A 16,734-nucleotide genomic window follows, 5' to 3' on the forward strand; every position below is an offset into this window, starting at 1 on the left:
CGTTACACATTTTGAGAAGGTAAGGGAGTAAGATTTCCGCATTGGATTTGTAATAATGAGCCGTGAAGCCATCCGGGCCCGGAGCTTTCCCTTTGGGGCACTTCGACAGGGCCGACTGGAGCTCCACAAGAGTAAATGGTTTAACTAGTAGTTCTTGTTGGGTTGTTGAGAGAGTTGGGAGATTTAAGTTTTTTAAGAATGTTTGAATATCATGTTTCCTCTGGTTTTTTTCCTGTCCCTCTTCATTAAGGCGTAATTGGTAAAGGGATTTATAATAGTTTAAAAATTCTTTTTCTATTTGGGAGTAATTTTGGGTTTTGGAACCAGTTCTAGTTAAAATAGAATGAATAAATGTGCGTGCTTGTCTTTTCTTGATTAATGACATGGATAATTTTGTAGCTTTATCACCATGCACTAGTATGTGATTTTTCAAAGACGTGAAAAATTTAGCAGATTGCTGTCTAAGAATATCCTTTAATCTTTGTCTCTTTTCTGTGAGTTCTGTTAAGGTTTGTTGTAGCAGTGTTTTCTTGTGTTGGGATTCTAGCCTTATTATCTCTCTATGTAGAGAATCTAGTTCTTTATTTTTTATTTTATTCAGGTACGACGCCAGTGATATCAGCTCACCCCTTATCACTGACTTTTGCGCTTCCCAAAGTATTAACGGTGATGTTTCGGCTTTATTGTTCAATTCAAAATATGTTTTAATTGCTTTAATGATGCGAGGTTTAATGGTGGGGTTGTCTAAAAGGGTATCGTTTAGTTGCCAAGATCTATTGGGGGAGAATTCTTTGGATAGGAGCAGTGAAGTCATCACTACCGAGTGATCTGAATACAGTGAGGGGATAATGTCTACTTTTTGGATACTAGGTAACAATGATCTAGGTGCAAATAAGTAATCTATCCGGTGATAAGAACCATGTGGGCGTGAGAAAAAAGTATAGTCTCGTTCAGTCAGATGTAAATATCTCCAAATATCTATGAGGTTTAAGGAAAGAAGAGCTTGCTTTAGTCTTGCTAGGTCTTTTAGAGAGATTGCACTCTTTTTCTTTGTAGTATCTATGGAAGGTTCCATAGCCAGGTTGAAATCCCCCCCCCTAGTATGAGAGTACCTTCTCTAAAGTCTCTTATTTTCTTAACCATAGACAGGAGCCATTTTAATTGTTTCTTGTTGGGGGCATAGATATTACAGATCGTGACAGTCACTCCCGCCAAAGTTCCTTTTATCATTAAATAGCGGCCATTTGTATCTGCCATTTGGTCTTGGAGTAAGAAAGGGATTCCTTTAGCTAAGGCTATGGATACTCCTTTGGATTTTGCTTGGGGGGAAGTGGCGTGGTACCACCTGTCATAGTATGCTTTTTCAAAAGTAGGGACTTTATTGCTAGTGAAGTGTGTTTCTTGTAGGAGTAGTATGTCAATACCTTTTTTCTTAAAGTGTGAGAGGGTTTGACCTCTTGGTATCGGAGAATTGAATCCATTGGTATTGGAGGTGAGCAGCTTAAATACCTTCTGGTTGTTAGCCATGTGGTTGTATTTCCCATCGATAATGTGCGTCCCAAGGTGCCTGGGGGAAGAGAAGGGTGAGGGAGGATGGGGAGGTAAAGAAAGGAAGGGTGTAGAGAAGTTATGAGAATAAAAGGTTAAAGGTTGAAGAAACATAACATAGTATCGATTTAGTTGTAACATTTTGAAATATGTCAAAATAATGAAGTGATGCCCGCTGGCGGGAGGCATAATAACTTGTAACAGTAGCTACTTTTTAAACTTTTGATATTACTTTGAGCTATAAAGAATATTTATAAAGAGGAAAGGGTCAAAAACCAAGGTATGTTCTACAGATTACTCCTAAAGAGTCTCAATGTAGCTAAAACCAACTAATTTTCAAGTCAAACTTTCAGGTGTCTTGATCCTTGATAGGAGTCGATTTGGGACCTTTGCGTTTTGATTTCTGGGACTTAGGAGTTGAGACCTGGTGCCAAGGGGTGGGCGCAGGTAAGGGTTGTAACCGAGCAGCCGCATGGAATGTCTCGATGTCGGGGTATTGGTCTAGTGAAATGTTCAGTTCCTTGCATAATTTTTGTATTTCAGCAGAGGTTCTGGCCTGTAATCTTTTATCCTCAGTGATGACTTGTATTCCAAATGGGAATAGCCAACGGTATTGAAGTTTTTTCTGAAGTAACGCATCAGTGAATGGTTTTAACAAATATCGTTTCTTTAGGGTGGTTGCTGACAAGTCCTGAAATAGTTTGATTTGTGTGCCTTCGAATTTAATTTCTTGGGCTTCTCTCGCCCGTCTCAACACCAAGTCTTTAGTGCGGAAGTCTAAGAATCTACATATTATATCTCTAGGTGGATCTCCTTGCTTAGGTTTGGGACGGAGTGCTCTATGTATTCTTATGATTTCCATATCTTTGGGATCTTGCTCCATTAATAGGGAACCGAAGATTTCAATTGCTGCCTTACTTAGGGCTTCAAAGGCGACAGATTCCGGCAGGCCCTTTATTCGGATATTATTTCTACGCTCCCGGTTCTCGTGGTCCTCTAAAGTAGCTTGGACGATGTGTAGTTGTTCTTCCTGGGCTTTAATACAGGTCAGAATAGTATTAGAGTGTTCCATGCAGCTGTTTTGAGTGTTTTCTAGGGTCTCTAGTCTATGGCCTTGTTGGGATATTTCCTGTTTGATATCCGCCAATTCTTTTCCAATAGGCCCTAGTGCCTCGGATAGGATCCTTTTAATGAAGGAGCGTGTCACCTGTTGGTCTCTGTAATCAGAACCTATGTCCGAATCGCTTTCCATGTCTGTATCTGTTTCCCCTACTAATACTGGGTTAGCAGGGTAGTTTGCTTTGTTGTCACTGGGGTTAGTAAGACGCTTTTTTAGATATTTATCTAGGTTTGATTGGGTGGCTTGGGAGTTTGCCTTAATTGACTTTGGCGTCTTCGTACTGGTTTTGACCATTGTGCAACTTGTAAAACACAAAGAAAGCAACTGATTCCTCCTTTTACCAGCAGGCAAAATTTCTATTACATCATATTACTGGAGTATTTGCACTGTAACTCAATCATTGGTTTAGTTATCACTGTCCCAGCTATAGAAAAGAAGAAGGAGCCACTGTTCTTTTGAGTGGCCACTAGGTGTCAGTATCAGCTCACTTAATTATTTTCCCCACTGTAATAGTGTGATATATTAGCTGGTTTCTTATTTGACTGGCTGGACTCTTGTTTTTATATAGGTATTTCGTTGCTGAGGGGTTAAATATTAAATGGTTAATAGAGTTTAACCCCTTGTTCAGGTGCGGATCACAATTTTCAGGTAGAGAGAAGCCGCAGGGCCTCTTTTCTCCAGACGAGCGCGGTGCTTAGCTCAATGCCGCAGAAGTAGCCCGGGATTCTTTATCTCCGGCTGCTTATATGGTGTGCACAGCGGGGAGCAGGTGAGCGTGGGGGAGTCCTGGCTGCCAGCCGCAAGTGTGGCACTGTAATGTAATGTAACGCTGCAGCCGCGTAGGGGAACAGCCCGCCGAGTACTGGGTCCGGGATTCTTTATCTCCGGCCGCTTAAATGGTGTGCACAGCGGAGAGCAAATGAGTGTGGGGGAGTCTTGGCTGCCAGCCACAAGTGCGGCGCTGTGATGTAATGTAGCACCGCAGCCGCACAGGGGAACAGTTTGTCGAGTGCTGGGTCCGGGACTCCTTACCTCCGGTGCGGCAGCAGCGCCTAGTGCCGGCACTCAGCTGGGTCCTGTGTGATCCCCGACCGTTGTCACGGCGAGCATTCACTCCGGTGGGTCCTCAGCCGACCGCAGCTCCTCCTCCGGCGGCAGTGTAGTTCACCTCCCCACCGCGCCCGGCCACAACGCAGTCCAGAAGGCTTCCCGCTCGCCGCCCGGCGTCTCCTGTCACCGGGAGGGGGAGAGCGCGCCGGCGGCTCCCGCCTCCGGTAACCAGCGGCAGCGGGGGATGAGTGCGAGGATGTCCTCTGACGCTTCTCTCAGCCCACAGCTCTTGCGGGTCTGAGACTCGAGGTGTTGGGGACGGAGGGGAAGGCGCGCTCCCACGCCTACCCCCTCAGGGTCCCAGCGGCTTCAGGGACAGATATGATGGCGGCTCTGGACTTGCCTCCGGACTGTTAACCGCCACAGCAGCCTGCAGATCCTTGCGGGGGGACTCAGATGATTACCCACAGTTGTGGAGGGGGCAATGATAAGCCCAGGGAGTTGAGAGCCCAACTGTGAGGGCGGGTAGATATGAGGGCAGATACAGTTTAAGGCCTGTGGCTAGGCCCAGACCATGCGGCCTGTTAAGTTCTTGCCCTCAGCTTATGGTAGGAGACCCCAGATTTGGCAATTTGGGTCTCTAAATGATCCAGGGATCTTATAGAGGAAGGATCCAGTGTCCAAATTGTAAAAATTAGTGCTTTGGAGCCGATGTTGGATGATTAAGAGGAAGCCTCCTCAGAGCTCTCTGGTAGCACGACCTGCACCATTGCCGCCCAGGCCACGCCCCCCGGCTGGTTCTGTCTATGAGCTTCCTTTGGTGGATGTGAGTGGGGCTGCGGCTTCTGAGTTTCCTTCCTCAGGTGACGAGCTTAAGTCGTTAGGTGCTGCTCTATTTAACTCCACCTAGTTCTTTGTTCCTGGCCTCCAGTCAATGTTCCAGTATTGGTCTTGCTCTCTCCTGGATCGTTCCTGTGGCCTGTCTACCCTGCATAAGCTAAGTTTTGCTTGTGTTACTTTTGTTTGCAATATTTTCTGTCCAGCTTGCTATATTGGTTTTTCTTGCTTGCTGGAAGCTCTGAGACGCAGAGGGAGCACCTCCGTACCGTTAGTCGGTGCGGAGGGTCTTTTTGCGCCCTCTGCGTGGTTGTTTGTAGGTTTTTGTGCTGATCGCAAAGCTATCTTTCCTATCCTCGGTCTATTCAGTAAGTCGGGCCTCACTTTGCTAAAAATCTATTTCATCTCTGTGTTTGTATTTTCATCTTAACTCACAGTCATTATATGTGGGGGGCTGCCTTTTCCTTTGGGGAATTTCTCTGAGGCAAGGTAGGCTTATTTTTCTATCTTCAGGCTAGCTAGTTTCTCAGGCTGTGCCCGAGGCGCCTAGGTCGGTCAGGAGCGCTCCACGGCTACCTCTAGTGTGGTATGATAGGATTAGGGATTGCGGTCAGCAGAGTTCCCACGTCTCAGAGCTCGTCCTATGTTATTAGTAACTATCAGGTCACTTTGTGTGCTCTTAACCACTAGGTGCATTGTGGTTCTGAATCACCTGTTCAGAACAGTACTTGAGGCCAAAAGTACTAATGCTTCTCAATAGAGGGAAAAGAGAAGTTCTGAGACCATTTTTTTTTTCTTTGCACTGTGTTTTGTCTTTCTTTTCCCCTTTACATCAGGGTGGTTCAGAACACAGGTGTAGACATGGACATTCAAGGTCTGTCCTCTTTGATGGATAATCTCGCTATAAATGTACAGAACATTCAAGATATAGTGGTTCAGAATCCTATGTTAGAACCTAAAATTCCTATTCCTGAGTTATTTTCTGGAGATAGAGCTAAGTTTCTGAATTTTAAAAATTTCTGGCTTTGAAACCTTGCTCCTCTGGTGACCCAGTTCAACAAGTTAAGATCATTATTTCTTTATTACGTGGCGACCCTCAAGACTGGGCATTTTCCCTTGCGCCAGGAGATCCTGCATTATGTAATATTGATGCATTTTTTTCTGGCGCTCGGATTGCTTTATGATGAACCTAATTCAGTGGATCAGGCAGAGAAAAATTTGCTGGCTCTGTGTCAGGGTCAGGATGAGATAGAGATATATTGTCAGAAGTTTAGGAAGTGGTCTGTGCTCACTCAATGGAATGAATGTGCGCTGGCAGCAATTTTCAGAAAGGGTCTCTCTGAAGCCCTTAAGGATGTCATGGTGGGATTTCCTATGCCTGCTGGTCTGAATGAGTCTATGTCTTTGGCCATTCAGATCGGTCGACGCTTGCGTGAGCGTAAAACTGTTCACCATTTGGCGGTATTATCTGAGCATAAACCTGAGCCTATGCAGTGCGATAGGACTTTGATCAGAGCTGAACGGCAAGAACACAGACGTCAGAATGGGCTGTGTTTCTACTTTGGTGATGCCACTCATGCTATCTCAGATTGTCCTAAGCGCACTAAGCGGTTCGCTAGGTCTGCCACCATTGGTACGGTACAGTCGAAATTTCTTTTGTCCGTTACTTTGATCTGCTCTTTGTCATCCTATTCTGTCATGGCATTTGTGGATTCAGGCGCTGCCCTGAATTTGATGGACTTGGAGTATGCTAGGCGCTGTGGGTTTTTCTTGGAGCCCTTGCAGTGTCCTATTCCATTGAGAGGAATTGATGCTACGCCTTTGGCCAAGAATAAGCCTCAGTACTGGACCCAGCTGACCATGTGAATGGCTCCTGCGCATCAGGATATTCGCTTTCTGGTGTTGCGTAATCTGCATGATGTGGTCGTGTTGGGGTTGCCATGGCTACAAGTCCATAACCCAGTATTGGATTGGAAATCAATGTCTGTGTCCAGCTGGGGTTGTCAGGGGGTACATGGTGATGTCCCATTTCTGTCTATTTCATCATCCACCCCTTCTGAGGTCCCAGAGTTCTTGTCAGATTACCGGGATGTATTTGATGAGCCCAAGTCCAATGCCCTACCTCCGCATAGGGATTGTGATTGTGCTATCGATTTGATTCCTGGTAGTAAGTTTCCTAAAGGTCGACTGTTTAATTTATCTGTGCCTGAGCACGCCGCTATGCGGAGTTACGTAAAAAAATCCTTGGAGAAGGGTCATATTCGCCCGTCATCATCGCCATTGGGAGCAGGGTTCTTTTTTGTGGCCAAGAAGGATGGTTCGCTGAGACCTTGTATTGATTACCGCCTTCTAAATAAAATCACGGTCAAATTTCAGTACCCCTTGCCGCTGCTGTCTGATTTGTTTGCTCGGATTAAGGGGGCTAGTTGGTTCACCAAGATAGATCTTCGTGGTGCGTATAATCTTGTGCGTATTAAACGGGGCGATGAATGGAAAACAGCATTTAATACGCCCGAGGGCCATTTTGAGTACCTGGTTATGCCATTCGGGCTTTCTAATGCTCCATCAGTGTTTCAGTCCTTTATGCATGACATCTTCCGAGAGTACCTGGATAAATTCCTGATTGTATACTTGGATGATATTTTGGTCTTCTCGGATGATTGGGAGTCTCATGTGAAGCAGGTCAGAATGGTGTTCCAGGTTCTGCGTGCGAATTCTTTGTTTGTCAAGGGGTCAAAGTGTCTCTTTGGAGTTCAGAAGGTTTCATTTTTGGGGTTCATTTTTTCCCCTTCTACTATCGAGATGGACCCTGTTAAAGTTCAGGCCATTTATGATTGGATTCAGCCGACATCTCTGAAGAGTCTGCAAAAGTTCCTGGGATTTTTCTAGTATTGCTAAACCGTTGACTGATTTAACCAAGAAGGGTGCTGATGTGGTCAATTGGTCTTCTGCTGCTGTGGAAGCTTTTCAAGAGTTGAAGCGTCGTTTTTCTTCTGCCCCTGTGTTGTGCCAACCAGATGTTTCGCTCCCGTTCCAGGTCGAGGTTGATGCTTCTGAAATTGGAGCAGGGGCGGTTTTGTCGCAAAGAAGTTCTGATTGCTAGGTGATGAAACCATGCGCCTTCTTTTCCAGGAAGTTTTCGCCTGCTGAGCGAAATTATGATGTTGGCAATCGAGAGTTGCTAGCCATGAAGTGAGCATTCGAGGAGTGGCGTCATTGGCTTGAAGGAGCTAAGCATCGCGTGGTGGTCTTGACTGATCACAAGAACTTGACTTATCTCGAGTCTGCCAAATGGTTGAATCCTAGACAGGCTCGTTGGTCGCTGTTTTTCTCCCGTTTTGACTTTGTGGTTTCGTACCTTCCGGGCTCTAAAAATGTGAAGGCTGATGCCCTGTCTAGGAGTTTTGTGCCTGACTCTCCGGGTTTGCCTGAGCCGGCGGGTATTTTCAAAGAGGGGGTAATTTTGTCTGCCATCTCCCCTGATTTGCGGCGGGTGCTGCAAAAATTTCAGGCTAATAGACCTGACCGTTGCCCAGCGGAGAAACTGTTTGTCCCTGATAGTTGGACGAATAGACTTATCTCTTAGGTTCATTGTTCGGTGTTGGCTGGTCATCCTGTAATCTTTGGTACCAGAGATTTGGTGGCTAGATCCTTTTGGTGGCTGTCTCTGTCACGGGATGTGCGTTCTTTTGTGCAGTCCTGTGGGATTTGTGCTCGGGCTAAGCCCTGCTGTTCTCGTGCCAGTGGGTTGCTTTTGCCCTTGCCGGTCCCGAAGAGGCCTTGGACACATATCTCTATGGATTTTATTTCGGATCTCCCCGTCTCTCAAAAAATGTCGGTCATTTGGGTGGTTTGTGATCGCTTCTCTAAGATGGTCCATTTGGTACCCTTGTCTAAATTGCCTTCCTCCTCTGATTTGGTGCCATTGTTCTTCCAGCATGTGGTTCGTTTACATGGCATTCCAGAGAACATCGTTTCTGACAGAGGTTCCCAGTTTGTTTCGAGGTTTTGGCGAGCCTTTTGTGCTAGGATGGGCATTGATTTGTCTTTTTCCTCGGCTTTCCATCCTCAGACAAATGGCCAGACTGAACGAACCAATCAGACCTTGGAAACATATCTGATATGTTTTGTTTCTGCTGATCAGGATGATTGGGTGTCCTTTTTGCCTTTGGCTGAGTTCGCCCTTAATAATCGGGCCAGTTCGGCTACTTTGGTTTCGCCGTTTTTCTGCAATTCTGGGTTCCATCCTCGTTTCTCTTCAGGGCAGGTTGAGTCTTCGGAGTGTCCTGGTGTGGATACTGTGGTGGACAGGTTGCAGCAGATTTGGACTCATGTAGTGGACAATTTGACTTTGTCCCAGGAGAAGGCTCAACGTTTCGCTAACCGCAGGCGCTGTGTGGGTCCCCGACTTCGTGTTGGGGATTTGGTTTGGTTGTCATCTCGTTATATTCCTATGAAAGTTTCCTCTCCTAAGTTTAAGGGAGGAATTAAAATTTAACCTTTATTAGGTACAAGATAAAAGATAAAAATACTCAAAGACGACAACGAATAATGTCACCCCAAACAAACAAAACTATAGTGGTATTAAATGATGTAACCTGTCAGGTGAAACATCACTTAAGGGTGATACCAATATAGACTCTTAGTGAGGACAGTCATAGTAAAATACAAGATATACCTCCCCACATTCTCAAGATACCTCTGGTAAAAGGCACAAGCACAAAAGTGCAAAAAGTGTTCAAACAGGTAACCTTGTATGTATAGGTATTGGCAGGTATCAGAAAAACAAGCAAATAATGAACAGGCGGGGAGGGGGGTAAGGCAAATACGGTAGAAATCATATACAGTACCAATATTTAAAACAGGAATGATCTCACCAATTGCCGTGACTCAGGTCGGTATAGCCCATAGTTCGCTGAGGTAGAAAGATCCATAAAGCAGCGATGTAAGGCGACAATACCCTGTCAATCCCTAAGAGGGCTAGCCATAAACCTAAGTCCCCGAGCTCCCGCCCTTACAAGGGCAGTCCACAGCTACCCCTGAGCAAAAGAATCATGCCCTGCACTCTCCCTATAAGGATGTCCCAATATGGACAATAGGGAGAGTGCAGGGCATGATTCTTTTGCTCAGGGGTAGCTGTGGACTGCCCTTGTAAGGGCGGGAGCTCGGGGACTTAGGTTTATGGCTAGCCCTCTTAGGGATTGACAGGGTATTGTCGCCTTACATCGCTGCTTTATGGATCTTTCTACCTCAGCGAACTATGGGCTATACCGACCTGAGTCACGGCAATTGGTGAGATCATTCCTGTTTTAAATATTGGTACTGTATATGATTTCTACCGTATTTGCCTTACCCCCCTCCCCGCCTGTTCATTATTTGCTTGTTTTTCTGATACCTGCCAATACCTATACATACAAGGTTACCTGGTTGAACACTTTTTGCACTTTTGTGCTTGTGCCTTTTACCAGAGCTATCTTGAGAATGTGGGGAGGTATATCTTGTATTTTACTATGACTGTCCTCACTAAGAGTCTATATTGGTATCACCCTTAAGTGATGTTTCACCTGACAGGTTACATCATTTAATACCACTATAGTTTTGTTTGTTTGGGGTGACATTATTCGTTGTCGTCTTTGAGTATTTTTATCTTTTATCTTGTACCTAATAAAGGTTAAATTTTAATTCCTACTAGAGCTGTGTTCCTATAATATTGGTGGGATTTTGTTGGATTTATCCAATTGGATTGATTTAGTTTTGCTTTTTTCTCCTAAGTTTAAGCCTCGTTTCATTGGTCCGTATAGGATTTCTGAGGTTCTTAATCATGTGTCTTTTCGTTTGACCCTTCCAGCTTCTTTTTCCATCCATAACGTATTCCATAGGTCATTGTTGCGGAGATACGTGGCACCTGTGGCTCCATCTGTTGATCCTTCTGCCCCGGTTTTGGTTGAGGGGGAGTTGGAGTATATAGTGGAGAAGATTTTGGATTCTCGTGTTTCGAGACGGAAACTCCAGTATCTGGTTAAGTGGAAAGGTTGTGGTCAGGAAGATAATTCCTGGGTCTTTGCCTCTGATGTCCATGCTGCCGATCTGGTTCGTGCCTTTCATATGGCTCATCCTGTTCGGCCTGGGGGCTCTGGTGAGGGTTCGGTGACCCCTCCTCAAGGGGGGGGTACTGTTGTGAATTATGTGGTCAAGCTCCCTCCTGTGGTCATGAGTGGTACTTCGGCTGGTTCTGTCTATGAGCTTCCTTTGGTGGATGTGAGTGGGGCTGCGGCTTCTGAGTTTCCTTCCTCAGGTGACGAGCTTAAGTCGTTAGGTGCTGCTCTATTTAACTCCACCTAGTTCTTTGTTCCTGGCCTCCAGTCAATGTTCCAGTATTGGTCTTGCTCTCTCCTGGATCGTTCCTGTGGCCTGTCTACCCTGCATAAGCTAAGTTTTGCTTGTGTTACTTTTGTTTGCAATATTTTCTGTCCAGCTTGCTATATTGGTTTTTCTTGCTTGCTGGAAGCTCTGAGACGCAGAGGGAGCACCTCCGTTCCGTTAGTCGGTGCGGAGGGTCTTTTTGCGCCCTCTGCGTGGTTGTTTGTAGGTTTTTGTGCTGATCGCAAAGCTATCTTTCCTATCCTCGGTCTATTTAGTAAGTCGGGCCTCACTTTGCTAAAATCTATTTCATCTCTGTGTTTGTATTTTCATCTTAACTCACAGTCATTATATGTGGGGGGCTGCCTTTTCCTTTGGGGAATTTCTCTGAGGCAAGGTAGGCTTATTTTTCTATCTTCAGGCTAGCTAGTTTCTCAGGCTGTGCCCGAGGCGCCTAGGTCGGTCAGGAGCGCTCCACGGCTACCTCTAGTGTGGTATGATAGGATTAGGGATTGCGGTCAGCAGAGTTCCCACGTCTCAGAGCTCGTCCTATGTTATTAGTAACTATCAGGTCACTTTGTGTGCTCTTAACCACTAGGTCCATTGTGGTTCTGAATCACCTGTTCAGAACAGGAAGGCACGCCATTTGGCTTTTTAAATGGAAAATTAGCTCCAATCATTAGCGGACACCATGTCACGTTTGGAGAGCCCCTGTGTGCCTAAACATTGGAGATACCCCACAAATGACCCCATTTTGGAAACTAGACCCCCAAAGGAACTAATCTAGATGTGTGGTGAGGACTTTGAACCCCCAAGTGCTTCACAGAAGTTTATAACGCAGAGCCATGAAAATTAAAAAAAAAAAATTATTTTCTCAAAAATGATCTTTTAGCCTGCAATTTTTTATTTTCCCAAGGGTAACAGGAGAAATTTGACCCCAAAAGTTGTTTTCCAGTTTCTCCTGAGTACGCTGATACCCCATATGTGGGGGTAAACCACTGTTTGGGCACATGCTGGGGCTCGAAAATGAAGTAGTGACGTTTTGAAATGCAGACTTTGATGGAATGCTCTGTGGGCGTCACGTTGCGTTTGCAGAGCCCCTGATGTGGCTAAACAGTAGAAACCCCCCACAAGTGACCCCATTTTGGAAACTAGACCCCGAAAGGAACTTATCTAGATGTGTGGTGAGCACTTTGAACCCCCAAGTGCTTCACTGAAGTTTATAATGCAGAGCCGTGAAAATAATAAATACGTTTTCTTTCCTCAAAAATAATTATTTAACCCAGAATTTTTTAATTTTCCCAAGGGTAACAGGAGAAATTTGACCCCAATATTTGTTGTCCAGTTTCTCCTGAGTACGATGATACCCCATATGTGGGGGTAAACTACTGTTTGGGCACATGCCGGGGCTCGGAATTGAAGTAGTGACGTTTTGAAATGCAGACTTTGATGGAATGCTCTGCGGGCGTCACGTTGCGTTTGCAGAGCCCCTGATGTGGCTAAACAGTAGAAACCCCCCACAAGTGACCCCATTTTGGAAACTAGACCCCGAAAGGAACTTATCTAGATGTGTGGTGAGCACTTTGAACCCCCAAGTGCTTCATAGAAGTTTATAATGCAGAGCCGTGAAAATAATAAATACGTTTTCTTTCCTCAAAAATAATTATTTAGCCCAGAATTTTTTATTTTCCCAAGGGTTACAGGAGAAATTGGACCCCAAAAGTTGTTGTCCAGTTTCTCCTGAGTACGCTGATACCCCATGTGTGGGAGTAAACCACTGTTTGGGCACACGTTGGGGCTCAGAAGGGAAGTAGTGACTTTTGAAATGCAGACTTTGATGGAATGGTCTGCGGGCGTCACGTTGCGTTTGCAGAGCCCCTGGTGTGCCTAAACAGTAGAAACCCCCCACAAGTGACCCCATTTTAGAAACTAGACCCCCCAAGGAACTTATCTAGATGTGTGGTGAGCACCTTGAACCCCCAAGTGCTTCATAGAAGTTTATAATGCAGAGCCGTGAAAATAATAAATACGTTTTCTTTCCTCAAAAATAATTATTTAGCCCAGAATTTTTTATTTTCCCAAGGGTTACAGGAGAAATTGGACCCCAAAAGTTGTTGTCCAGTTTCTCCTGAGTACGCTGATACCCCATGTGTGGGAGTAAACCACTGTTTGGGCACACGTTGGGGCTCAGAAGGGAAGTAGTGACTTTTGAAATGCAGACTTTGATGGAATGGTCTGCGGGCGTCACGTTGCGTTTGCAGAGCCCCTGGTGTGCCTAAACAGTAGAAACCCCCCACAAGTGACCCCATTTTAGAAACTAGACCCCCCAAGGAACTTATCTAGATGTGTGGTGAGCACCTTGAACCCCCAAGTGCTTCACAGACGTTTACAACGCAGAGCCGTGAAAATAAAAAAATCATTTTTCTTTCCTCAAAAATGATGTTTTAGCAAGCATTTTTTTATTTTCACAAGGGTAACAGGAGAAATTGGACCCCAGTAATTGTTGCGCAGTTTATCCTGAGTATGCTGGTACCCCATATGTGGGGGTAAACCACTGTTTGGGCACACGTCGGGGCTCGGAATTGAGGGAGCACCATTTGACTTTTTGAATACAAGATTGGCTTGAATCAATGGTGGCGCCATGTTGCGTTTGGAGACCCCTGATGTGCCTAAACAATGGAAATCCCTCAATTCTACCTCCAACACTAACCCCAACACACCCCTAACCGTAATCCCAACTGTAGCCATAACCCTTATCACAACCCTAACCCCAACACACCCCTAACCACAACCCTAACCCCAACACACCCCTAACCCTAACCACAACCCTAATTCCAACCCTAATTCCAACCCTAACCCTAAGGCTATGTGCCCACGTTGCGGATTCGTGTGAGATTTTTCAGCATCATTTTTGAAAAATCCGCGGGTAAACGGCACTGCGTTTTACCTGCGGATTTACCGCGGATTTCCAGTGTTTTTTGTGCGGATTTCACCTGCGGATTCCTATTGAGGAACAGGTGTAAAACGCTGCGGAATCCGCACAAAGAATTGACATGCTGCGGAAAATACAACGCAGCGTTTCCGCGCGGTATTTTCCGCACCATGGGCACAACGGATTTGGTTTTCCATAGGTTTACATGGTACTGTAAATCTGATGGAACACTGCAGCGAATCCGCAGCGGCCAATCCGCTGCAGATCCGCAGCCAAATCCGCACCGTGTGCATATGGCCTAATTCTAAAGGTATGTGCACACGCTGCGGAAAACGCTGCGGATCCGCAGCAGCTTCCCATGAGTTTACAGTTCAATGTAAACCTATGGGAAACAAAAATCGCTGTACACATGCTGCAGAAAAACTGCACGGAAACGCAGCGGTTTACATTCTGCAACATGTCACTTCTTTGTGCGGATTCCGCAGCGGTTTTACAACTGATCCAATAGAAAATCGCAGTTGTAAAACCGCAGTGAAATGCGCAGAAAAAACACGGTAAATCCGCCATAAATCTGCAGAAAAATACGCAGAGGACCAGAATACGTGTGCACATACCGAAACCCTAACCCTAACCCTACCCCTAGCCCTAACCCTACCCCTAGCCCTAACCCTATTCTAACATCAGTGGGAAAAAAAAAGATTATATCTCAGTGATCAAAATGTACTTTGGAACGAATCTGCCGGCCGGCAGATTCGGCGGGCGCACTGTGCATGCGCCCGCCATTTTGGAAGATGGCGGCGCCCAGGGAGAAGACGGACGGACCCCGGCAGGATCGGTAAGTATGATGGGGTGTGGGGGAGCACGGGGGGGGGGGGATTGGAGCATGGGGGAAGGGATCGGAGCGCGGGGGGGTGGAACGGAGCACGGGGTGGTGGAACGGAGCAGGGGAGGTGGAACGGAGCACGGGGGTGGAACGGAGCACGGGGGGGTGGAACGGAGCACGGGGGGGTGGATCGGAGCACGGGGGTAATTGGAGCACGGGGGGAGTGGACAAGAGCACGGGGGGAGCGGAGCACAGGACGGAGGGGAGCCGGAGCAGTGTACGGGACAGATCGGTGGCTTGGGGGGGCGATCGGTTGGGTTGGGTGGGGGCACATTAGTGTTTCCAGCCATGGCCGATGATATTGCAGCAATATAATAATAAAGTTATGCAACAATAAAAAAGTTATGGCTCTGGGAAGCAGGGGAGCAAAAAGAAGAAGCGGAAAAACCAAAATGGGCTGTGGCATGAATATTTTGAGGATTGAAATATCATCATTGGAGGTGACGTTAATTTTACCTTGGATCCTTGTTTAGATGCGTCCCTGGGCCGGAGTCGCCAATCTAAATCACAAACAAATGCTTTGCTAAATATGCTCTGGTCTCGGACTGGCTGACATATGGAGGATACTACATCCAGACATAAAGGACTATACGTATTATTCTCCTGTACACAATACACATAGCCGTATAGCCCTTTTCTTAATTACCCATCACTTGCTTACATGGCTACCTACATCTCAGATAGGACCTGCTATATGGTGAGTTCATGCTCCTGTATACTGTAATCTGACTGTACCGGACTCCACCAAGGCTTCAGATGTTGGATCGTAAATGATGATCTGCTGAAAGACTAACACTGTCTCAGACCTTCGTGAGACTATAGACTCCTTCAGATATATGAGCATGATGACACCGCCGTACCATTTCATAAGGAAGCACTCAAAATGTCGTCAGAGGGATACTAATAAAGCATGGATCCAGGGAAAAAGAAGAGCAGCTATATTCTCCCATTTGCTTGAGGTACGGTAATTGATCTCCTTGACAAACAATGCAAATGCTTCCCTCCAGGTATACGCAGACCTGCTTAACAATAAAGGAGTTAAGGTAGTTTCATGGATGGAGTACTTGCAAATATTGTGGAAATTTCATGGCACTTATTTATGGAAGGAACTAAGTGGAAGCTTCTCTTCTTAGTACTAGATATGGGCCTCCTCGAGAAAATGACCTAAAATGTCCTACACTAAGGTTAATATATAAGGTGTGGGATAGGGGGAAAATATTCTGGGATTGGAAAGTACACAAACTATACTCGTTTATGGCACAACTATAACTTACCAGAGCTACAGAACTAAAAAATGTTAGTGGGAGGATAGGGATATATGTTTTTTACCAAAACTCTTGAGAGATGGATTATTCAAGATCTCTGAACAAATAAAGGCTGATTTTAACCTTCCGCTTAGGGGTTTTTATTAATATCTGCAGATACATCATGTGTATAGTACACAACTTAGAACAAACGCCATTCTGATTGATAGATGGAGCGCCCCCAGACGCAGGGCCACGGGTTACTCGGTAGCGGTCCTCTTTGTCTCAGTTCTGGGGTTGTCACGGTGGCTGGACCCGGTCCGTGACCCTGCTATGGGGCGTCCAATAAAAGGTGATACAAGTCTGTCAAGGTTATGTGATGCCACCTGTGGTTATTCGGTCAGGGTGACCGACGCTGCTTGGGGTCCACTGGGGTGATGTGATGGCAGCTAGATGGTGAACCTTCCCACAGGTGAAGTATATCCCCAGGGCTTCCCGGTAGTGTAGGTGGCGATGGTGTGAGGTGCAGACAATAACGAGGACACAGGGTTGCAGGGATCCTCAATCCAGAGCACAGTTAACAGGGCTGTCTGAGACCGGCCGGTCCGAAGGCGCATCCAGCGTTCCCTTTGCAGGTGCAAATCAGTGCCTACCACTAGCGCCTGTGTGTTGTAGTGCTTCCCTGCTAAGCATTCAGGATAGTCCTCACAACTTCTATTCTCGTTCGTTCCAGGTCTTTCTAGTTCTCCGTCCCCCAAGT

The sequence above is a fragment of the Ranitomeya imitator genome, chromosome 2, assembly GCF_032444005.1.
Source record: "Ranitomeya imitator isolate aRanImi1 chromosome 2, aRanImi1.pri, whole genome shotgun sequence".
Classification (NCBI taxonomy): Eukaryota; Metazoa; Chordata; class Amphibia; order Anura; family Dendrobatidae; genus Ranitomeya; species Ranitomeya imitator.